At 41.6% G+C, this 26267-nt stretch overlaps 1 pseudogene; it reads right to left on the bottom strand.

The window, feature by feature from the left end:
• Positions 1 to 22130: 22130 nt before the first annotated feature.
• Positions 22131 to 24302, bottom strand: LOC147458440 (zeaxanthin 7,8(7',8')-cleavage dioxygenase, chromoplastic pseudogene; annotated as a pseudogene).
• Positions 24303 to 26267: the final 1965 nt, after the last annotated feature.

The following is a 26267-nucleotide window of genomic DNA, read 5'->3' as shown; positions in this document are numbered from 1 at the left end:
AAGTGTACATTCAAGGTTGATTATCTTACCAATTTTTTGGTGTGATTGGATGTCCTTGCATTGCAAGGTTGCAGAACCATTTGGTATGTGTGCTTCCCTTGCATGCAACAGCCCTACATTCAATCCAAGGGAGCATGTAGAAGCAAAGCATAGAAGGTGATAGTTATGCTTACAAGGCAGCTTGAACATTGCAATAATTTGTTGTACTTCAAGGGGAAAACCACAACTAATACACAGGATTGTTGTGATGTTTTCTTGTACCTCTCTATCCTTCATAAAACTAGCAAGGGCTAGATTCATGAGGGCCGTCTAGAAAAATGAACCCTACATCATGTATCAAAAGTTCATGTTGACCTCTAGAGGCCTACACTTTGGAATTAGCAATGTCAACCTACAAAACAAAGACAAAAAGAACATGGTAGGTACATGAGTTACTTGAGCACATGTACCACACATAGAGTGCATATATGAAAATTACAAACACTTACTAGTTGACAAGTTATGTATATGTCACTATCAATGGGCTCGTTGTCACTATGAGGAAACCCCAAACCCTCTATTGTGTCTTTCATTGTGTATATTGTGATTTCAAGCTCCAATTTTTTTCGTGCATCCACATCATTACTCTACAATAGTGTCGGAACATCTATCTCATGCCCATGACAATTGGAGTGATCTTCACATTTTTTGCATTCCAAAAGCCCCTGCAAATTTTAGGCCCTTGAGCACATTTTTGAGATTTTGTTTATCATAATGTACTTCTGTTTTCAAATGAAGACAGCTAGCTGCCTTCATGCATTGCCATCCCTCCAACCCACAAAATGAAGAATTTCCCATCTCATGTTGACTATTTTGATAAGATAGAGGGACATATTCTCTGCTCAAATTTTAGTAGACTTATCCTCAATGTTTTTGAGCTGGAAGCTGGGTATTTCAAAATCTCCACGTGTTAACATGGCCCTCATAATAGCCCTTATCTCAAATATCCTACAAGTACTGCACCACAAACTTGGCCCAACGGGCTGCCTCATCACAAAACCTATGAATTCTTTCATGAAACCCTTTGAAAATGCAAAGGAAAGTTCCTTGTTGGTTGGACCCTTGTGGTATACTTTGTGGTTCATCATCGACTCATACATGTTAGTGTGGATGGTACTGCATTGGATGGGATATTGGCTGGGATCCTTTATTTGTTTGAACACAGTGAACCATTTGTCATTAGTGACTTTCTCCCACTTACCATTTTGGAATCTAAACCCTTCATGGAAATCCCATAAGTAGCATTAAACTCTGACAAAGTTCTACACAATTTGTCTTGCATGGGGATCATGACCTTTGCAGCCTTTCATCGTCTTGCACACATCAAAGGGATAGCCGTGTCAAAAAAAAACATTGTACTTTTAGTGGAATACAAATATAATTTCTACAATAGTGATTGACATGCCAAAACTTAGCTAGCAAGATATGCTTGTTGGCATGTGCACATGTGAACTAGCATAAAAAGTGTAGCATGTTACATGCTTCTAGACTTTAGAGGGTTCATCTTTCCTAGGGCTCTCAAAATGCAAACATTAGTAGGGGTCCAAAACCATATGAGGGATCCATAACAATATGAGGAAAGGGAACTCTTAAACTTCTAGTATCACAATACTAAATTATTTATCCAAAAGTGTTTTTTCTTGCTTGGATTAATTCATTGAGTATTTGTAACTTGTTGATACCGTTTATAAGAAATTTGGAATTGTAGGTCTCTTCTACGGAGTCTGCATTGTCTAGAGGTCTTTGAACTACACCTCTTGGCCTCAAAGTTGAAATGTTGATCCATATTGTACCATGATATTTTATTATGGATCACTAGTAGCTTGGTGCAAGTTGTTGGTATGGCTCTACATGAGCCAGATATCCACTCGTTCAAGATCCAAAAGCCAAGCATTGAGGTGTGATGGATACATCCCTTGGTTTGCACTCAAATCCACTGTTAGACATGTTGCATAGTCTACAATCAATCTCCATAGAGTGTCATAACCTCTTAGTTTTGTCTTTGTCTCTTGGTCCTATTGATTCATCTAGATTCAACAATGAATCTCAAATATTAGTCTAAGTAATGCCTTTTTTCTCCTTTTATGGTCTTTGGATAGCCAACTTTTGGTGGTCTCCCCCTTTTTGTCCTAGTGGTCCTTAGGGTCTTAGCATACCTATTCTAGACACCCTAAAAGTTTTGAATTGGAAACCCATTTTAAAAATCATTAGGAAAAATATAACCCTCTAGGGGCCTTTGGGATTAAGGTTAATTAGAGGCCAACCATTAGAAAGAGGGTGGTGAACACACTCTATCCCTCAAAAAAGTAGGCAGACAAGGTAGCATTACACCTCTTAATGGCCTCTTACCTAATGAGAAGGTAAGGGAGGTGGCTAGGGAAAAGGGATGGGGGGTGGTGGAGGGGGGGAGGGAGGGGGGAAGAACACTTTGACCTCTTTCCCCCACTTTTTGGCCCAGATTTAAAAATACACTAAAAATTTCAAATTTTAAAAAAAGTCAAGTTTTCCATCCATAAAAGGTCCCAAACGTATTTCATAGTCAAAAAAGTAGTTTTGACCTCCAAAAGTCAAAAACATGCACTAAAAATTCCAAAAAAATGTTTTTTTCAAAAAAAATCAAAACATCATTTTTCACCCTCCAAAGTCTTTCCAAACTTATTCTATAGCTAAAAAGTGATTTTCTCTCTCTACAAACTCTTTTCCAAGCTCTCCATTGCTATAACAACCACATGCACCCCCTATAGTCCACCATTATCTCTCTGTTGCTTCCTCCCACCTCCATTGTAGCACCAAGCAAGCTCCTCTCCATCTCTTCCCCTTGCCCACCACATAGTTTCACACCAAGCTAGCTCCTCTCCCTACTCTCACCTCCATTACAGCATGAAACAAGATTCTATTCCTTCTACTTTCATTCACTCACACTACATGGAAACCTCTACTTCCGAAGGTGGCAAAAGTATCAGCTCACATGACTTGCATACCACAACAACAGGAGGTGTGAATAGTGCGTGGGCATTGCAAGGGTTCATTTCCAACATAAAGATAGAATAGTAAGAAAACTACCCTTGTAGCTTACATTCAGAGCTTAACATCATCTCCATCTTTAAGTTTATCATGCTAGAGAGAATTAACCTCTTTATGGCTTTCAACGTTTAGGCTTCACACCTCATAACGCTGGGTGATGCTATTTTGTTGATGGCTTTGGTGATCCATCTATAGTTGTGTAGCATGCGATTGAGTCTCACAATGCAAGTAAGTTGTGTTATCTATGGAGAGTCATCAAAGATTTTTCTTATAATTTATTCTTTGTATAGTTGTCATTAGATTATTAGAATGATATCATTTTGTACTTTATAACTTTGTGCTCACATAATCTGTTGTTTACTTACAGAGTCAACTTGTTTTGAAAGGACATGAGCAAGCAACCATGTGCAGAGATAGAAATCACTCTATTTTTGTTCCATGAGGAACCTTTCACTACCATGTTAAAAGATTTTAATAAGAATAGTAGGATTTTTGTAGAATCTTGAACCAATAGGTACTCTCTAGGAGCTCTTAGAAAATCCATCCATATAGTACTACTATTTTCCCTAGTGTCATAGATACACAAATACTCAAGTGTATATGAATCTCTAGATGAGGAAGACAAATACTTGTAAGAGAAGCCCAACAGCAATAACATTGTTGCTGTTTGTAATTATTTTTATGAGGCTAGATTTATCTATAAATGCAATATAAATATGTTATTTTGTTAAATGGTGTCGCATTGAGTGAGAGTATTTAATTTAGATTACTAAAGTTTTATACAGATTTGAGAAATATTGTTGACCTTTATGGATATTTTGATTTTCCTGTAAGATGTTTCAAGTCTCAAGTCTTAATCAGTCCACCATGAAGAAATTCAAGCAATATCTTGATTTCAGTTTACTCATTAATGGTTATTCTTATCAAAGTGGATCATAACCTTTGTCAAGATGTCCTCATTTGGGGCTATTGAATAGATATCATTAGCAACGTTTCACAAGTTGAGAAATCTAAATTCTTGCTTCCCAACATGTTATTGTTTTCATACTTGACTTAAAGAAATGACAACTTGAGATGGAGGTGTAGATGTATAGGGGTGACTTATTATTGATTCATGTTTCATTATACATATGTTGTAAAGTCTTTGAGTTTAAACTCATTTGAAAAGCTCATTTGGATAGAGAAAGTGTAAACATAAATTATGATACATGCATTGTTAACATAGAAGATATGTACCACTCGAGCCTATGTAAACTGCTAATCAAGAAACCTTTGGTTGGATACTGTAATAATAGGGGTCACATGTGGTTTCAAATACCAAAGAATTGGTTTAACCAAAACATTCCCAAGAACACGAGGTGGACACAAATTGGCTCCTTGTTTGGTTGATTTCTAGTGCTGAATGTTTAGTGCACAGGATTTGTGGGGCCTTTGACCTGGGGAGTTCACTAAAGTATATGTAACATAGCACATGTGTTCAATAGAAGGGGTTTTATATTCTTGTAAAGTTACAGAAACATGTGTAGATAATGCCTATAAGGGGTATTTTTAATCCATTCTGGTGAACGCATATGTTATAGGAAAATTTTACATAGTGAATGCTCCGGACCTTTGATGAACACAAAGAAAAAGGGGGGGGGGGGGGGGGGGGGGGGCGGTGTGCTCTAATCACATCAAACACTACACCTCTATCTCATGGCATGCATTAAAAAAAGCCCCTATTTGTCTTTTAAAACCCCAGGGGCCCTCAACAAGAGGGGCCACAAGGGCGCACAGAATGGCCATCTAAGGAAAATGGATGGCCATTCTGCACGTCCTTGTGGCCCCTCTTGTTGAGGGTCCCTGGGACCTTAAAATGTCAAATACATACCAAGACATTCCCAAGACCAGGGGGTGGACACAAGGAAGTAAAAAATGGTTGATGAGCATGATACAAGGTTTGGGGGGGACAGGGGGGGGTGGATACATCAAACTTCACACTTCCTTCTCATGCCCATGCATTAAAAAAGACTATATTTGTCATTTTAAGGCCCCAGGGACCCTCAACAAGAGGGGCCACAAGGGCGCGCAAAATGGCCATCCAGGAAAAATGGATGGATATTTTGCGTGCCCTTGTGGCACCTCTTGTTGAGGGTCCCTGGGGCCTTAAAATGGCAAATACAAGCATATTTTTTATGCATGGCCATGATTCAAGTGTTAAGTTTTTTTTTTAATTAAGGCCTTACCTTCTCACTAGGTGTGCGAAAAAATCATATCTTGTTCGGATTCTCCAAAAATCAACGTGCAAGGTGAAAATTTCAAAAAAAATGATGTAAAACAGACATTTCTTACTTTTTCCTTAATCTACGGGTTCCAACGAGCATTAAAACCATGGAATCTGAAAATACTCAAAGAACCAATGTTTTTTATTGTGTTAAGGAGTGCATTTCCCACATACAAAACTTTCCCAAAATCTTGCCCTAATACCTTTGAAAAGTGGCTTCCAAGGAGTGTACTCGGTCAAAATTTGAAACTGAAGGAAAACAATCAGAATAAACTCTTAAACTGTGTACAAACTTTAAAATAACCAAAATTTCCTTCAAAAAAAAGTTATTGCTAAAAATTTGAAAATAGGCCCCCCTTAAACTTCCCACAACGATAGAAGTCAAAGGGTTCAAGGAGAGGTATGGTGTCACAAGTGCATGGTAGGAATCTCATCGAGGTTTATTCCGTCAAGATCTCTTCTACTTTATCATGTCTTCTCATGTACAAACTTACCAAACAAAAACAAATTTACACTTTAAATGACTATAAATCTTATTTAACTTATCAAACAATTTAAAATATGGTAGACCTAGAGTGCTCTTAAACATCAACAAACAAAAAAGTCTAAATTTCTTCTCATTAACTTTGATAAACATACATTTGTGAACAACTTCCAAGCGGTAGTGTACTCATAGTTCTTACATTCATTTTATGACATGGTATGCTCATGGGATGACCTATCACATAAAAATATCTTTCGTGGGGGTGCCCTCGTGTTAGAAAAGGGTGTGTTGCTCATGAAAAGCTATTGTATTGTCCTATTAGGGATCTCTCCATGTTAGCATAATGATTTTTGGTGTAGTGGGAGCCACATTTCTTGAGGAGAGCTTTGTGCCACCGTAAAAGCTTCATGGTATGTCAGTTCCTTGAGCCATTCCTGCAAACAATGCCACTCAACTAGCATAGTAAGAGGTCAACTTGTATCATGATGGGTTAGAGACATGTTCTTCAAACAAAAACTCATATGGGGTTATGCAGCAAGCTATACACAGCAAGCTTTTTTTTTTTCCCATCCCACCACCACTACTTCCCATTGCCACCCCTTAGCACCCATCACCACCACCATCCTAGCCCACCACTGGTGGTTAGTGGTGCTAACTTACTACCACCATGTGTTGCCCGTACTCCTACCACCGTCCCCCATTGCCACCCCTCCCTCCAGTGGAGTAGCCAAGGACCTCCTCTCTCTCACACACACTATCTCTCTATCTTCTTGACTCTCTCTCTCTACATATCTTTCACTATCTATCTTGCTCTCTCCCCTCCCTCTAGTGGAGTAGCCAAGGACCTCCTCTCTCTCTCTCACACACTATCCCTCTATCTTCTTGACTTTCCCTCTCTATATATCTTTTACTCTCTCTCTCTCTCTCTCTCTCTCTCTCTCTCACACACACACACACACACACAAAAACCAAGGTATAAACAATTTCGCTAGTGCCTTCGAGTTTTATTTTTTTAAATCAAAACCCCTTGCCCCTCCCCCTCTCATGATCCCTCCAACCCGTTTCCTCTCTCTCTCTCTCTCCGCGCCTAACCCTCCCATTCCCCTCTCTCGTTCCACCTCTCTCTCTATTTGGTCCCCACCTCTTTCTCTCCCCCTACCCCTCCCTCTTCCCCCTACCCCTACCCCTCCCTCTTCCCTTTCTCTCTCTTTGCCCCCCACCACATTGTCCCTCGAGTCTATAACCAAATTGAATGAAGCATTATATTAAAGAAACTGGAATGAAATGCTATATTAAGTGTTTTCAAATGCCAAAATGACCTAAGAGACCCAACTAATGCAATTTTGGTGGACCTAATACAATGTCTAGTTATAAAATAAAATGTGTGTGTGTGTGTGTGTGTGTGTTGTGTGTGTGTGAGAAGAGAGAGAGAGAGAGAGAGAGAGAGAGAGAGAGAGAGAGGAGGAGGAGGAGGACTGTCACGCGGGTGTGGAAGAGGGGGGGGGGGGGGGCGGGGAAGAAAATATTGTGAGAGGGAGAGAGTGTAGAGTTTTTTTTTTTAAAGAGGGCAAGAGGGAGAGTGTCAGCTTAAACCAAAAGAAATATGTGGTTTAAGTCCCCTTTCACTCCCTCTCTTTTCCTCTTTTTTTAAAGAAAAATCTAGACTCCAGTCTCTCCCTCTCACCCCCTCTCTCTCCCTCTCTCTCTCTCTCTCTCATAAACAATTCTTGAGTTCAACTCTCGTCCGGATAAATCTTTGAGGTCTCTCTGGGATAGTTTTCTACGATGTTACAATTCTTCTTCTTCTTCTTCTTCTTCTTCTGTGTGTGTGTGTGTGTGTGTGTGTCCCCCCCCATCCTTCTTCCCCTCACTCTTTTGTCTGCTCCCCCCCCCCCCCCCCCATCGGCCCTCTCTCTCTCTCTCTCTCATCTCTCTCTCAACACACACACACACACACACACACACACACATACACAAAAACGAGAGGCACAAGTAATATTGCATGGTGGCGAGGGTGGCCACACACACACACATACAAAAAAACGAGAGGCACAAGTGATAGCGCATGGTGGCGAGGGTGGACACACACACACACCACACACACACACACACACACACACACACACACACACACGGGGAGAGAGAGAGAGAGAGAGGAGAGAGAGAGAGAGAGAGGTGAAGGGGGGTGCAGCTCACTGTGGGACAGGAGGGAAGGCAAGGGTAGGATAGCAGAGAGAGAGAGAGAGAGAGAGAGAGAGAGAGAGAGAGAGAGAGAGAGGAATAGGTGCTATAGAGTGAAAGGGAAAGAGAGAGGAAGAAGGGAGTGAGAGAAAAGGAGAACCTTGAGGAAGGGAGGGTAGTTGCTAGAGGAGGATATGGAGGAAGGGAGGGTAGTTAGAGGAGTAGAGAGAAGAGGTGGAGGAGAGGGAGGATGTTGGAGGAGGAGCAAGGGAAGAGGAGGAAGCACATGGGCGGCGAGAGGAGAAAGGGAAGGTAGGAAGGGCGGCCCTCCAAAAAAGTGGTGACACTTGACCTCTCTAACCTGCAGTCTTTCACTATTTTTGCACAAAAGCAACCTTTTGTGCCAAGCACTACAAAACAAGTAGAGGCAACACCTTAGACTTCAAATTCTATGATAAGAAGAAGACAACCAAAAGTAAAATGTATATTGTTATCTTGCACCAAGGGGTGTTTCTTTCAAATATGTGATGGTATTCACAAGCTTTCGTGCAATTGTTGTTGGAGAGTTTCAACCTCTCTATTCGAAAAGGCAATACTTTCTTGTAATGCCATTGTTTTGAGCTGAAGAGCTTGACGTTCGTGCATCCCCGAATATAAAGAAGCACGTGCACCCATACACAACCAATTGCAATAGCCTAACAAGCCTGCTTCTCCCCTCCCAAGATATTGAAGAACCATCAACATTCGTCTCACCGACGGTACGACGTTCCTGGGATAACCTTTGCTCACGCTCACATGCGGCCTTTGGTGCGAACACCACGACACCACGGACAAGTAAATATGTACGCTTTTGTTGTACGGAGTACATGGTGGTGGAGGCCTACTATTTGTGATGTCCGTGAGCACCATGAAATTGTCGTTGCGTGAGGAAGCAAAGAATAAAAAGAGAGAGGGAAGAGGGAGAGGGAGGAACATGGGAGGAGATAAGGGGGGGGGGGGGAAGAGAGAGAGAGAGAGAGAGAGAGAGAGAGAGAGAGAGAGAGAGAGGAGGAGGAGGAGGAGGAGGAGAGAAGGGGGCAAGGAGGGAGGAGGAGAAGAGAACAAAGGTTTTGTTTTTTTTTGGTATTTTTTTTTAGAAAAAGTGGACTTTCAGTGCTTGTAGCTTTAAAAAAAGATCAAAAATGATTTTTTGATATGTATATATGTCGGGGGAGAGTTTTAAGTCAAAAATGAGTAAGAATATTTTTTTTGAAAAAAAATCAAATTTTAGCTCTTAGTGACCCACGTTTTTGCTCATGTGGCCACACACCCTTTACTCCTTTCACTTTCCAAAAGCTAAAGAGAGAAAGTGACCTCTTAGGTCCACATCCTACATGTGTCTAAAAAAAGGCTAGAAAAGCCTACTCAAAACTAACTTCTTGAATGCCCTTGTCCCCGTAACCCTACACAATATTAGCATTAATCCCTAAAAATTAGGATTTCTTACAAAGCCCATGTAAAGTCCACATTTCTCTTAATGTGGCATTTTTCCTATTTATACCTAACTCAATTTGTAGTCATGTATCAAAAGCAAAACAATTTTAGGCCCAAGAAACATAAGCTTTTTGTATTTGTATCTTAGTCTCTAGTTCAAAGACTTGTTACGTTAAGTGTATCTGCAAGACTACTAGGTCAGATATCCCCCTTATGAACAATAGTCTAGTATTGCCTATAGATTTGGACTTGTTGTGAGAGTTTTGACTTGATGCACTTGTTCCAAAGGTCAAGTTAAGTATTGTGGCTAATTTTGGCTAAGTTTAGATCATTTTATCTTGACCAAGGGCCCAATTTTGAAAACTTTCTAATTTTAGTTTTCGATCTCTATAGGTGATCAAAATGTCCAAAATTTATTTTAACTTCACTTACGGGCTAAATCTATCATATGTATAGAATGTGACCAAAAAATTTCAAACCTTTCTAGTTTTGGCTTAAAAGAGAAATATCCCTCTAGACCAATATCTCTCTAGTCGAGTATCACTCCTCCATACCATATCACTCTAGTTTAGTCTCGCTCCAGAACAGTCTTGTAATAATACACCAATGGCTTAGATTTATTCTAAACTAATTTGATTGATAGTCATATGCTTGATGAATCCATGACATTGCTTGTGCACATTGGATCTTATTTCAAGAAATTTCCATTTTTTAAAAATTTATTTTCAGTTTTTGATTGAATTCCTATGTTGGTCTCAATTTTGACGTCCAAATTGACCAAATTTTGGTATGCATAGTGTTCATAGCACGCATGAGCTAAGTGTACCATTAATGTCCAATTTCAACTCACTTGTCCAATATCACGATACTAGACTATAGTGTAAAATTTTGATTTTTTATATCTCATTGTTTTTGTGGAGTTTTTCTGCGTCATATTAGAGATTTTGCAACTCTATTAATCCCCAAACTCAAGCAAACTTGCACAACACAATTCAAATCCAATACACAAGATATCTCTCTAAGATGCACTTTGGAAAATCTTGGTCATTAAAGAGGTGGTTGACACCTCCAATTGGATAATTACTTGTCCTACTCCTAATGCAAAAAAATTCAAAGTTCATGGAATGTCCAAAACATCAAATTAGCACAATTTTCAACACTGACCCAGTGAATATCTCTTTTTCTCACCCAAGAGCCTAAGAGACTATCCCACCTACCCAAATCCTAATCTATAGGTCTTTGGCTAGCACCCTAGTATCTTAAAATCTAGCATAGATCACCAAACATATAAGAATACCTCTACTCAACTTTCCATGAAAGTGACATGCTGATATAACCCATCAGCATCGATTAAGTCCTTGACTTGCTGCCATTTCTCATCAGTAGACAACCCAGCAATAGCTATCAATTGAGGTTGAAAACCTAACATAAACATGAAGGGACTAAACTAGTCACAATATGCTTTACATCATGATAAGAGAACTCCAATTTAGAGAGATAATCTTTCCAATTGGATTGCTTCCAATTGTTTATAGACAGAAATGACTCGTAAACATGGGCTCACTAGTGTTCACTGGTGATTGGTAGACCCATAATAAATCTCATAGAGATATTGGACATGTGGTGCAGAATGTTTCATAGGCTATCACTTTCATGAATTTACATGCCCCTCCAAATCTACCTTTGCTAAAGACTAAGGCCCATAACACCTAGTGTGCATGCATTTAGCAAGAGTTTATCCGAACCTACATTTTCATAACTATAGTTGCCAATTCTTATGGCGGATATTATGCTCATAGCACACATAGAAGAGGAAGGAATAATACACATAAATAGCTCTATGAAAAAAAACTAAATACTTCCCACGACAATTACTATGTGAAACACATTTGGACATTAAAAAGAATGTGAAAATGAATTCTATTATGGTCCAATTACAACACATTTGGACCATAATAGAATGTGAAAATGAATCACATCTAGGTACAAACTATAAACATGAAATTTTCATTAACACAACATAGCCTTGCTATATGCATAAACAACCCTCCGCCAATGTTGTTCAACAATACTTGTAGTCTTAACAAGTTTTACTAGGTGTTCGATAATTCTTGACCACTAAAATTATTCCCGATATACTACGTGCACACAAAGGTCTAATATACGGACTTGACCAACACCTAGGGACTTTCTCGTGACATATTATTGAATAAACAGATGCAAGAGTCAATCCTAGAGACTCATATTCTCCACATGTGAAATATGTCTCACCTAATGATGTTAGGAAATAGGATATCCATCAAGAACGATATGTACTTGCATGTGGAGATAATGGGAAACATTTAGCGACGTGAATGTGAGGGAACCTTGCAAACCTTTCTCTACACTAGCTAAACCAAACTCCATGAGTTCCTAGACCATGTTTTATACCTTGTCACTGACAACATGTGCCAAACAAAACCCTACCATGTAGATCTATTACTATGTCAATAGGGAGTGGACCCTTGGCCTGACACTTGTGCTACAAGTGCTCTTTCTATTGTGGGATGCAAGGTATGCTCATAAAAATTGTTCTAGCAAGGATCCTACCAAGGGCTTGAAGGAGTACGAGCGGAAGTACGACGCGAGAGAGAGTGCGAGAAGAAGAGCACGACGATATGGTGAACTCGCTCTACTGTAATGTGTAGAGCATAGTGAGTTCTTATTAGGTTTTTACAAAAGGATATGTGTACATACTTGGCGGCCCGCCCACTTACCTGGGCGACCACATTGGGCTTTATACCCCAACAACCTCCCACTTAAATTCCAATGTGGTACTTTAAGTGTGAGAGAAGCTACTATACAAGCTAATATACAAGAGATGTAGAGAAGTGATGTACTACCCTACACCTAACTGCTTGCGAAAATGCGCAAAGCTCTCTGAGGTAAGTCCTTTTGTAAGTAGATCAGCAGGATTTTCTGTGGTGTGAAATTTGACAAGCTGAAGTTGCTTATCCTCGAGCATTTCCCTGATGAAATGATACTTCACATCCACATGCTTTGTCTTTGAGTGATAAACTGGATTGCGAGCCAATTGTATAGCACTTTGACTATCACAATATAACACAGGCATCTCTTCTTTGATTCCCAAATCTGTTACTAGTCGATTAAGCCAAATTGATTCTTTGCATGCCTCTGATGCTGCAACATATTCAGCCTCTGTAGTAGACTGAGTAACACAATCTTGTAATCTAGAACGCCATGATACTGCTCCACCAGCCAATGTAAAGACATACCCTGACGTAGACCTTCGGTTGTCTAAGTCACCTGCATAATCTGAGTCTGTAAAACCCTTTACACTTAGCTCCTGACTCCCATAGCATATACGCATACTCTTTGTAGCTTTCAGGTATCTCAATATTCCTTTCACTGCCTCCCAATGTTTCTTGCCTGGGTTTGACATGTATCGACTTACTACTCCCACTGCAAATGCAATGTCTGGGCGAGTAGCAATCATTGCATACATCAAACTACCCACTGCAGACGCATATGGAATCTTATCCATTTCAGCCTGTTCTTCCTCAGACACAGGACAATCTTGTTTGCTAAGTTTCACATATGGTGGCAATGGAACACTCAGTGCCTTTCCCTTCTCCATATTGAAACGTTGCAAAACCTTGTCAATATACTCTGTTTGAGATAACCAAATCAACTTCTTTGATCTGTCTCTCTCAATGCGCATACCAAGTATATGACTTGCCTCACCCATGTCTTTCATGTCAAACGATTTTGCCATCTTTGACTTCAAAGCTGAAATTTCTTCCAAGTGCTTGCCAGCAATCAACATGTCATCCACATACAAAATAAGGATCAGCCAACTACCATCCTTAGCCTTCTTTGTATATAGACAGTGATCGAACTCACTACGTTTGTAGCCTTGAGAAAGCATAAACTTGTGGAATTTATGGTACCATGCCCTCGGTGATTGTTTTAAAGCCATAAAGACTCTTTAACAACTGGCATACCCAATCTTCCTTGCCTTTCTCAACAAACCCTTCTGGCTGCTGCATGTAAATTTCCACATCTAAATCACCATGCAAGAACGCTGTCTTGACATCCATTTGGTGCAACACCAAATCTAATATGGCAACCAATGCAAGAAAGCATCTCAATGTAGTCATCTTGACCACCGGAGAGAAGACTTCATCAAAGTCAATGCCTTGTTCTTGCTTAAAGCCCTTGGCAACAAGCCTTGCTTTGTACTTTGGCTGACTATCATGAGCGGTGATCTTATACCTGTAAACCCATTTACAAGGTAGAGCCTTTTTGCCCCGTGGTAATTTAACTAGCTTCCATGTCTGGTTTTTATGCAGAGCTGTCATCTCTGACTGCATGGCCAATTGCCAATTCCCGGAGTCCTTCATTTGCACTGCTTCCTTGTAACATGAAGGCTCATTGCAATCAGTCAACATGACATAGTTCATAGATGGAACAAACCTATCAGGAGGTCGCGTGACACGTCCAGATCTACGCACAATAGGTGGCTCAGGCTCAGCCACAACCTGTGGTTCCACTCTATCCTGTCCTTGCTCCTCTTGAGCCCTGACATTTTGTCTTGCACGTGCAGGTCCATCTTCTTGGAAGACAACTCTTCTAATCTCCTCAACCCTCTCTGGTTTAGAATGATATTTGGATTCATTAAAGTGAACATCATTGCTGCGGACAACCTTTCTGGATTCGGGATCCCAAAGTCTGTACCCCATCTCACCAGAATTACCATAGCCTAGAAAGATGCACTTTCTACTCTTTGGCTCAAGTTTGTTCCTAAATTCCTTTGGAACGTGAGTATATGCCTCACAGCCAAAGACTCTGAGATGCTTGTATGAGGGCATTTTGCCTGACCATACCATCTCTGGCACTGAATCCTTCTGCAAAACCTTGCTAGGAGATCTATTTACAAGATGAACAGCTGTTGATACAGCTTCAGCCCAAAACCCATTTGGCATTGTGCATTAGACAACATACTTCTGACCTTCTCTTGTATGGTCCTATTCATCCTCTCAGCAACACCATTTTGAGGAGGATTGTAAGGAGCAGTAAGTTCACGTTTTATACCTTTTGACTCACAAAAGTCCTGAAAGGCCTTTGAAACATACTCTCCACCATTGTCAGTGCGTAAGCATTTAAGCTTCTTGCCACTCTGATTCTCCACAAGTGTCACAAACGTTTTGAAAACACTAAACGCTTCATCCTTGTGCTTGAGAAAGTAAACCCATACTTTCCTCGAGTAATCATCTATAAATGTCATAAAGTAAGAAGCTCCCCCTAGAGATAGGTTAGGCATAGGTCCACACAAATCACTATGAACAAGTGCCAACTGTGTATCTCTTCTACTGCTTCTATGCTTATGTGGCTGCTGTGTTTGCTTACCATACAGACAATGTTCACAGAATTCAAAATCATTAAATGAAAAGCCAGGCAAATAACCAGAACGAGACAAGATTTCCATTCCCTTCTTGGACATATGTCCTAACCGGCTATGCCACAAAGAAACGTTCGGCTGCTCGGTTACATTGATTACATTTTTAGAGACATTTGATACATAAATCATGTAAAGTCCTCCAGACTTTACTCCATGTGCTACTGTCATAGAACCCTTGGATATCTTCCACATGTTCTGTCCAAAAGTGGTGACGTAGCCAGCATCATCAAGTAAACCTGTGCTGATCAAGCTCTTTGTAATTGCGGGAACATGTCTCACATTCTTCAGCGTGAAAGAAGAGCCATTCTGAAACTTCAATTGAACATCTCCAACACCTAAGATCTCACATGTCTGCCCATTGCCTAGCCGAACATGATCTTTAGTGGTCACATAAGAGGTAAACCACTCCTTGTTTGGAGACACATGAAGTGATGCCCCTGAGTCTATAATCCAGTCACTCAGTGCATTTCCATCAGATGCTGTAAGAAGAGCTGAGTCCATTGTATTCTTCAAGAAGTAGATGTCTCCTGACACTAGACTGTCATCCTCTGCAACAGTGTTTGTCACATTTATTTCTTGAATCTTCATGAGGACTTGTTCTTCTCACCATGGTCTTCAGCTTTCTCTTTGCCTTTTTCTGCTTTCCATTCTCTGCAGTCTCTTTTCATGTGACCCTTCTTGCCACAATGGTAGCATTCTATGTCACTCTTGCCTTTAGCACTGCGGGACTTGCTACGAGACTGATTCCTCTTTCCACCTTTGTACTTTTCTTTGGTCCTTCCCCTGACAACTAAGGCTGTTCCTTTGCCTTTGTCCATTGTCTTTCTATTGGTTTCTTCGTAAGCAGACTTCCTTCTACACCTGCTATGTTCAAACCATCTGGAGGTGCAGAATTACTCAAAGCTGTGCGAAAAGTGTCCCAACTTTCCGGCAATGTGATCAACAGGAACATAGCTCTAACAGGTTCATCAAACTTGACACCTTGAGCTGACAACTGACTGTAGATTGTGTTGAATTCATTCCGATGATTGGACATAGGTGTCCCTTCTTTCATCTTCAAGTCAACAAGCTTCTTAAGCCAGTATACCTGTGAATATGCACTCTTCTTCTCATAAAGATCACTCAGATTTAACCATGCTTGATAAGCCGACATCTCGTCTGCTACATTGAAGTAAACGCTTTCTGCCAGAGTCAGCATAATGGTAGAAAGTGCCAATTCATCCATTTCGCTCCATTCATCTTCGTCCATATCTTCTGGTTTTATCCCCTTGAGCTTTATAGGTTTTATCTGCTTCTTTTGTACCAACACGTGCCAAATATGCTTCTTCCACAATGGGAAATTGGTTCCATCCAGCTTCTTGATATTGTAAAGAGCAGTGTCCTGTGATCCAACAGCCATAGCTACGCTTCACAATGGTTTACTTTCCTGGGAAAAATTCGGCAGAGTTTCCCCCGTAAACTGACCTCTGAACCAATATCAACTTGTCAAATGAACCAAGAAAGCTTCAGATTCTGCATAAATTTCGGCAGAGTATCCTTTGTAAAATGGCTCTGGTGTACTCAAAAACAACTCAAAAAACACTGTCTCTCTGACACTGTAAGCTGCAGGTAAACCTGTCCTGCACCTGTACTGTCTCTCACTGTCCTGTCACTGTCCTATAAGCATAGACTGCGACAATGCCTCAACGGCAGTAAATCAAAGATGCAATCCCAATTGTCTAACTCACAGTCAATACATCCTAGCTGCCTATCTAAGGGTGCTTGAGGGATCTCTCCAAGACCTGTATCACCGAAAGGATCTCAACATTCGAGAATCCCCCAGCTCAATAAAACCTCACTCGACCCTCAACAAAGGCTGCAGTAAATCTGACAGTACATAGACTTCCCACAAAGTCATACATCCACAAATTTCCCACTATATGCTATAACCGCTGCGGCGGTTGTTTGCTGCGTGACTCACAGCCAGCAAACCCTCAACAGACATACATCAACTCTGACAATACATCCCATGTGGAAGTACCTGCAATGTCAGGATGAAATCTGGAATATCAAGCAGCAAACACAAGCTACCTGATGAACTAGTGGATGTCGCCTACAGTCTGTGTAGATGCACCCGTGTCGTATGTGGCACGCCTCCAAGAACTGTGAGTCGTCCTTCGATGTGTAGACAGCCACAAATCAACACTCTGGGAGTGTCGATATCCTCAGCACCTGCAGTTGTAGGCCAAAAACCCCAAATTTGCAGAGTCGGATCTGCACCCGTCGAGACCACGTAGTCGAAAATGGCCTGCGCAGACCTTTGTCGAAGCCGAACGGTGGCCGAGATGACCTCAAAATGAAATTCTGACAACACCAAGCCCTTCGGACTTACCCACGAGATTTGGGGCCGTGTCTTCGCCTGTCGAATTTCACTCCAATGTGAGTTGGTGACTCTAGCCTCATGCAGTGCTGCCCCGAGCCTCGATCTGAGCTCTGATACCAGTTGAAGGAGTACGAGAGGAAGTGCGACGCGAGAGAGAGTGCGAGAAGAAGAGCACGACGATATGGTGAACTCGCTCTACTGTAATGTGTAGAGCATAGTGAGTTCTTATTAGGTTTTTACAAAAGGATATGTGTACATACCTGGCGGCCCGCCCACTTACCTGGGCGACCACATTGGGCTTTATACCCCAACAGGGCCCACCAACTTCCTCCCTTCCACTTAAGCACATGGGGATTCTCCTAGCAAGCTATCTAAGAAACCTACCCCTCTTCAACATCTACAACAAATACGTCTAAGAAGAAGTGCAATGGGTTTCTCTTATAGCTTTAATGAATGAGATGAGTTGAGGATTGTGATGCCCCTCTTGCTAACATTTCTGACCTAAATGGGGCCAAGGGAAGCCGAAGTGGCTTGGTCCCCACACACATTAGTTATCATGCACCATGGTAACACACTCAAATGATGAATTGAGATGAGATTTGATTGCAAGGTTGGCATTTAGTGTGATGACTCTTGTACAATAATTATGCACAACCATGATGCTCAATATAGCAGCATCAAGGCCATGAGCATAATATACTATCGAATCAAATGCTTACTTAATAAGAGCACTTGCCATCTACACAATGTTGGCACGAAGTGTAATGAGTACATGAAAAACAAGAAATAAGAAATAAGAGAATTGAATAATGGCAAAGAACATCACTTTGGTCCATGCTAGGCGTAGGGTAGAGCTAGCTTGGTGTCCACATGTAATCCCCAACATAGCATGCTCAAAATGCGTTCTTTCATTTTATGCACTTTAGAGTATAGAAAACCATGTGAAAGTCTCACACTTTGGATCAATTATCATACGTGATCTCATAATGTCATCTGATACATCAAAGAAAATAACATAGTTGATGAACTTGTTGAAATTCCTCACAGTCACTTTGAATACATCCTGCATTTAACAAGATTTTATGCCTAACATGAGACCATAGCAGAGTGTGTACCCACTAACATTTTGAAGATAGCGGCATTTCTACAAAATGTTGGCATGAAGTATGTGATCAAACAAGAAATAAGACGAGATAATTGAACTTTGGCCAAGAACATCACTTTCAACCATGGTAGGCGCAGTGTATAGATCAATCGGTAGATAACCCAACCATAACTATCAATTGAAAACCTAACATAAACATGAAGGGAATAAACCTAGTTGCAACATGCTTTACATTATGATAAGCAAACTCCAATTTAGAGAGATAATCTTTCCAATTGGATTGCTTCCTACTGCTTATAGACATAAATGATTGGTAAACATAGGCTCACTAGTGTTCAGTGGTGATTGGTAGACCCATAATAAATCCCATAGAGATATTGAACATGTGGTGCAAAATGCTTCATAGGCTATCACTTTCATGAATTTACATGCCCCTCCAAATCTACCTTTGCTAAACAATAGTGCCTATAACACCTAGTGTGCATGCATTTTGCAAGAGTTTATCCGAACCTACATTTTCATAACTATAGTTGCCAATCCTTATGGCGGATATTATGCTCATAGCACACATGGAAGAGGAAGGAATAATACACATAAATAGCTCTAGTAAATACTTCCCACGATAATTACTATGTGAAACACATTTGGACATTAATAAAATGTAAAAATGAATTCTATTATGGTCCAATTACAACACATTTGGACCATAATAGAATGTGAAAATGAATCACATCTAGGTACAAACTATAAACATGAAATATTTTCATTAACACAACATAGCCTTGCTATATGCATAAACAACCCTCCGTCAATGTTGTTCAACAATACTTGTAATCTTAACAAGTTTTACTAGGTATTCGATAATTCTTGGCCACTAAAATTGTTCCCGATACTACATGCACACAAAAGTCTAATATACGGATTTGACCAACACTTAAGGACTTTGTCATGACACAATATTGAATAAAAGATGCAAGAGTCAGCCCTAGAGACTCATATTCTCCATATGTGGAATATGTCTCACCTAAAGATGTTAGAAAATAGGATATTTATCAAGAACGAGATGAACTTGCATGTGGAGATAATGGGAAACATTTAGCGACATGAATGAGAGGGAACCTTGTAAGCCTTTCTTCACACTAGCTAAATCAAACTCCATGAGTTCCTAGACCATGTTTCACACCTTGTGTCTAACAACATGTGCCAAACAAAACCCTACCATGTAGATCTATTACTATGTCAATAGGGAGTGGACCCTTGGCCTAACACTTGTGCTACAAGTGCATGCCAAGTGCTCTTTCTATTGTGTGATGCAAGGTCTACTCATAAAAATTGTTCTAGCAAGGATCCTACCAAGGGCCCACCAACTTCCTCCCTTCCACTTAAGCACATGGGGATTCTCCTAGCAAGCTATCTAAGCAACCTACCCCTCTTCAACATCTACAACAAATACGTCTAAGAAGGACGTGCAATGGGTTTCTCTTACAGCTTTAACGAGTGAGATGAGTTGAGGATTGTGATGCCCCTCTTGCTAACTTTCGTGACCTAAATGGGGCCAAGGGAAGCCGAAGTGGCTTGGTCCCCACACTGTTAGTTATCATGCACCATGGTAACACACTCAAATGATAAATTGAGATGAGATTTGATTGCAAGGTTGGCATTTAGTGTGATGACTCTTGTACAATAATTATGCACAACCCTGATGCTCAATATAGCAGCATCAAGACCATGAGCATAATATACTATCGAATCAAATGCTTACTTAATAAGAGCACTTTCCATTTACATAACGTTGGCATGAAGTGTAATGAGTACGTGAAAAAGCAAGAAATAATAAATAAGAGAATTGAATAATGGCCAAGAACATCACTTTGGACCATGCTAAGCATAGTGTAGAGCTAACTTGGTGTCCACATGTAATCCCCAACATAGCATGCTCACAATGCGTTCTTTCATTTTATGCACTTTATAGTATAGAAAACCATGTGAAAGTCTCACACTTTGGATCTTATTATACATGATCTCATAATGTCATTTGATACATCAAAGAAAATAACATAGTTGATGAACTTCTTGAAAGCCCTCACAGTCACTTTGAATACATCCTGCATTTAACAAGATTCCATGCCTAATATGAGACCATAGGAGAGTGTATACCCACTAACATTTTGAAGATAGCGGCATTTCTACAAAACGTTGGCATGAAGAATGTGAACAAACAAGAAATAAGACGAGAGATAATTGAACTTTGGCCTAGAACATCACTTTCAACCATGGTAGGCGCAGTGTATAAATCAATTGATGTCCACCTGTGATCCCCAATATAGCATGCTCATAATATACTCATAGGGTAAAGGGGCCAATAAAAAACCGGCCCCCTTTGATGGGACCCGTGGACAGCCTAAAATAAAGCCGTTTTGCTCCAAGTTTGAGACACAATCAAGCGGGTGTTGGGTTGGTTAGGGCAAGCGACGATTGAATGCATGCCGTTGGATCTCGAGTTCAAGCCTTGGTGGCTCATTGGCTCAACTTACGCCCCATGGCGTCTCCCTATTCATGGCGTTTTTTATTACACATGGAATTTTGTTCCATCTCGTGTGTCCTGCAACCTTCAATGTTCGCGGCATCGCTTCTACAGCTAATAGCCCTTGCGCTCAGCTTTTGATTGCACCCTCCCAAGCTGAAAACAGTGCATGAGACTGGTCGCAATTCATCACCTTTCTTAGGTGGCCTTAAGTTGGGTGTTTTACCCTAGGTACTTTACATTACACAAAGCCATGTGAAAGTTTTACACTTTGGATCAATAAAGCAAATAACATAGCTGACGAACTTTGAATAGAAACGGCATAGAGCCTAATATGAGACCTTTTGGAGAGTATGTGCCCACTAACATTCGGAAGATGGGCATTTCTTTATTTGGTTAAAAAAAATTAATTTACACTATCTATCCCTCGTCTTAGTTGAGGAGAAGAAAAGGAGAAGAAACTAGTATAGGGGCTTACATGGACTTGCAAGACATACTACAGCTGACAGTGCTAAAACATTGCCAATGACAAGCTACACAAAATGGGTATAGCCCTGACACTTGAACGCGGCAGGTGCAAGGCTTGCCATTGTAGAGGTAACGTCATGTGAAAGTGTTCGCCAAACGTCCTGAAATGACTTCACATCACTGTAATCCCACCTACAAATTTTGAAATTTACCTCCAAACTACCCAAGAAGTGGCTCCATTGGTGAAGTGTGAACCCAATGTTGAGGGTTCGAGGCTCACAAGCTGCGTTCTCAATGGGTGTATCCTAGGTTGTTCCCACTCTAGCTCACAAGAAGTTTTGGACAGATTCTCACAATAATTCCCACATTATAACTTACCTCAACATTGTGAGGGAGGCACAGCATACCTAGCTAGGTGCGATTGGGGGCAAGGGACCACTGGCCCAGTGGGGGGCAGGTGGTCCCCTGCCCCCAATCGTACCTAGCTAAGTCTGCGTGCCTTCTGAGCAGAAGCTCATGATGTTATGCATTGTATGAAAAACACTGAAAAAGGCTCCCTTTTCCTACATGAGAAAATTTCTAAATCTTCTTGTGGCTACCTCTCGAGGGTGTAACGTACAACAATGTGCAGTTTTAAATGCATGGTTATATATCCACCCTTCCTCATGGTGCTGATGGTAGAAAACTCATTACCTCTAAATTTTAAATTGGAGGGTAACAAAACCTCCAAAATTTGGACGCATTGGTGGATGTAAAAACCTTCTACTATACAACAATTTTTACAATATATAACCATAATCACAACTTGGGGACAAATGAAAGGGATCTATCTACTGTACATATGTGTTAAACCAACTATAGTTATAGCTGCTCACAAGTTAGGCTTGTTGAGCAAGCTGCTCTTCACTAACAAACCAGCCATGGAAGCCCACAGGCACGCGGGATGGCAGCTGGACAGACGCTATAACGTTCAAAGACGCAGAGCGGGCGTCCATCACCAGCATCTCCGAAAGCCCCGTCCTCTCATTATGCACATAGCAGAGAAGGTAGCCATCATCCTCTTCCAGCTGCTCCCCTACATCCTCACTCTTCCTCGGCACAAAAAATGGCTCCCCTCCTATGCACTTTTCTCCATACTCCCTCCTCGCCACCACCGCCTCCCCCCCGCCAAAGCACAGATCCACCTTCACCACTCCTGTGAATTGAGGAAAATACCCATTTGCTAGGTACACATACCTACATCTCCTCCCCACATACTTCTGATTCAGTGTCCCAAACTCAGAGTTCCCCACCCATAACGTCCGCACCTGTGCCGTCCCAGTCATCGTGTTGAGCCGGATTTCTGATAGTGTGCATGCTAAGTTCACCGCGGGCACCTCCAGAATGACTTCAGGAGGAGAGAGTACCGGTGTGACAATCACCACTTCATCACCCTCCTCCCATGCATTTATATAATGTAGACAGTTGCATCCTGGTGCTTCAAACCATTGGGCTTTTCGAGATGCCTCATCTGGCAGGGCATACCGTGGAAGAAGACAAAACCTCGGCGTCTTCGTGTCATCGGCGGCCAAAGCACTCTTCCCTCTGACAGACTCCACAGGCCTAATGACAAGCTGATTGTCAGGAAAGACGACATATCTACGAGTTATGGCAAAGTCATGGACTAGGGGGATATCAAGGAGTGGGACAGGGACATCCCTGGACTTGATACCATCTGCAGAGACTCGGAAGAATGAGAAAGGGGGCAACGAAGGAGGTGTGAAGCTGAATGCAAACATCTCCCCTGTGGATGCATCAAATTTTGGGTGAGCACACATGTTAGATGTGCCTGGTAGCTTGAAATTTCCAACCGTGACAAGATCGCCGGACTCTGTGACCTTGATTACATAAGGGATGTCATCTTCAGAAAGGGATAGCACCTTCCCATTGAAGAACCCCACACTAGTGTTAGACAACCCCCACCCCTTGCTCACATCCAGTAAACCAAAGACTGTTCTTAAGGCTACCACAGCAGTGCGCGCCACACCCGGTATGCCTGACATACCGCCGAAGAATTTTGGAAACAGCGGACGCCCTGCTGCTTCCTCCTGTCGAAAGCGCGAGGTTTTGACATAACGCGCACAATATGTCGCCTTCCCATCCTTAATCTTCACAGAATGTATCATGCCATTGCCGTCAAAAACATGGTAGCCTTCCCCACGGTGTAGGTGAGTGGCGTTGGGCCCATTTCGCAAGTAGGCGCCATTGAGATCAGATGGGAGCTTGCCCACAACAGAGCAGGGGGTCGGAGGAGTTTCTGCCACGGGAGCGCAGTTGCCAATTAGCTGCACTTGAGGATCGACAGAGGGAAGGAGCTCTGCAGGGGAGAGGAATTGAGTGATAAGGGTGTCGGCCGCATTGCAAATGGCCTCGGGGAAGCTTCCGGCATTCTCGAAGTCATGGCGAAGGAGCTCGTCGAGGCTCAGCTGGGCGGGGGGACGGATGGCAGGAAGGGGAGACGCCTGATCATGAGTGCTCTGAAGAATCTGCGTATTGGTTCCATTTGAGAGGGAGCTGGCATGATGGGTAAGCTTGGGGGTGGTCTCGTCCACCAAGGTGCCATTATGGGTAACTGTGGGGTTATTCTGATTGATCTTGGGGTTAGAGGCATCAACAAGGGGGCTGCTCTGCAAGATAGCTCTGGCATGGGGGCCGGTGGTGGGCTTGCTGTCAAAGGTGAGGCTGGCTACGGGGTAGAAGAGGATGTGCCCTGTTGTGCTTTTGAGGGATAGTGATGATGAGGCTAGGGCAGCAGCAGCGAGCGTGCCCATTTCGTCAAGGCAGTAAGCAGCTGCCTCCTGCTAATGAAACAAATACTACTACTGATCAGTGTTCATTGAGCTGAGCCCTGCTTTTAATCAAGCAATTCACGACTCGCTCGCTCCCTCTTCTAATTCTTGATAAGATGATGCAGACTCTTTTATCTTAAATCAGAAAAGAAGTTCCCACGGGCCTCTATATAAAGGCTCACGCACCTACTATACGGTAGGGGAAAGGCAATTTGGTGATGAAAGGCCCCACCACCGTGCCCTTTCACAGCGGCCTTCCACCTTCAGCACTATTTGACATGGGCTCTTAACGACCCCAAATTGGTGGGAGTTGAAGCACATACATTAGGAAATTTCAAAGGTCATTTGGAAGGCCATATGAAGGACAGAGAAAAATAGAGCGCGTCCAATGAGCAGGAGGGCTACGTTACGTAGGAAAGTACGTGGAAAGACTCAAAAAATAAGAAAATATCCTTAAAAATTTCACGAATTTAGGATTGTGGCATCGTAACTTCTTTGCTTTTATCGAGCTGTTAGGTGCGTGTGTGGTCCCACTACTGATATTCTCTTATGGTCATTAACGTACTGGAGGGTGACCATTAAGCCCGCACAAGATATTGGAATTCTAAAACACTTTCCCTCCATTAGAATGCTTTCAAAGTGAATCTCCCTCCACTAAAGCTTTTCTCTCAGAGCTATGGCTTCCACGTCTTCTCGCCCAAGAAGCTCTAGGTGTTTATGGTCTCTCACACCAACTACCAACACCTGCACTTTGCCTAGAAAACCAAGTAGTAGCATATCCTCAATTATAATATCAACTTCAATAACTGCAGAGAACCAATGGGTTGGACAAAGGATAAACAAAGGTTCATGGGTCCTCATGCAACCAAGAAGACCCAAGAGGTCTAATGCTATCAATGTTTACCGCTCAGCATGGAAGGCCAGAGTGTTGGATTTCAAAGTTAAAATCGGCAAAAGATTTGTAAAGGAAGTTCTTGTTCAGCATGTGTTTACCCATCCAGACGTGATAGCAAACGGTGGAAATGTGTCAGATATACATCAACCACGTTGCAATTGTAAGTATTCTTAACATCTGAACTGTATTTGATTTGTCATTTCACTTATTGATATTCTCATTATAACTTTTCTTATATATTTTGCAATGTTTATCCCTCTTCTTATGAGAAATGGCTCTATTCTTCACATCTCAACTACATTAGATTTGTCATTTTGACTTATTGATACTCTTAGTTTATTTGCAGATGTTTATCCCTCTTCTTATGAGCAATGGGAGCCTGTGGAGTGCATAATAGGCCTCTTCCTTGTTGTTCATGCCCACATTGGTTCTCTACAGTATTCAGGGAGAAGAAGCAAAAGCCTAGCTGATGAAGGAATATTTTTCTATGACCACTTCTACCAACTCTGCCCAGGGAATAAGAATGGCATGTTGGTGAAAGTGCCTCTACCAACCGACTGGAACACTGTGGAATGGCCAGTTCCTGAGGAAACAATGGTGGAGGCAATGCGAAGTAAGCTCTACAAGGATATACAGAGGTCTCTACGTAGCTCTATTCCCACCAAACTGGTTAGAATTGCAAACTTTTGTCCTCCTACACTGTTCATAGAGTTGTTTCATAACTACAATGTAAAGGAAGAGATTGACATACGGTGCGAGGTCGTGCTTGACACTCTAGTTGTCAAGTACATGATTGCAAGCCAATCACTGTTAGTCTCCTTTTGGTATATACGATCACAAATGCTCAGAGGTAAGTACATTCCTATGGACCAGGTTTCTGCAGGTTTGGAAGATAATGCTGCTATGGATGTGGAAGTGATTGATAAAGAGCAAGGCCTAATGTTGGTGGTTACAATAAGGGAGCTATGCAGTCTTCTGCAGTTGCGGCACGACATAATTGAAGAGTCAATGGACAGGGACCTTTCAAATTTTTCCTTTTTCCTAGCTGGCCGTAAGGTGATGCGACGTAGGGAAAAAGATATTTTGTGCAAAGAGTTGGATGGTCGGGTTGAAATAGTGTCAATGTAACAGAGATTCTTGTGAACCCAAGTGTATACGAA

This window comes from Adiantum capillus-veneris, chromosome 5 (genome assembly GCF_014529385.1).
Source record: "Adiantum capillus-veneris isolate H3 chromosome 5, ASM1452938v2, whole genome shotgun sequence".
NCBI lineage: Eukaryota > Viridiplantae > Streptophyta > Polypodiopsida > Polypodiales > Pteridaceae > Adiantum > Adiantum capillus-veneris.
The sequence above is the reverse complement of the archived record's forward strand: the minus strand, read 5'-3'. Positions and strand labels throughout refer to the sequence as shown.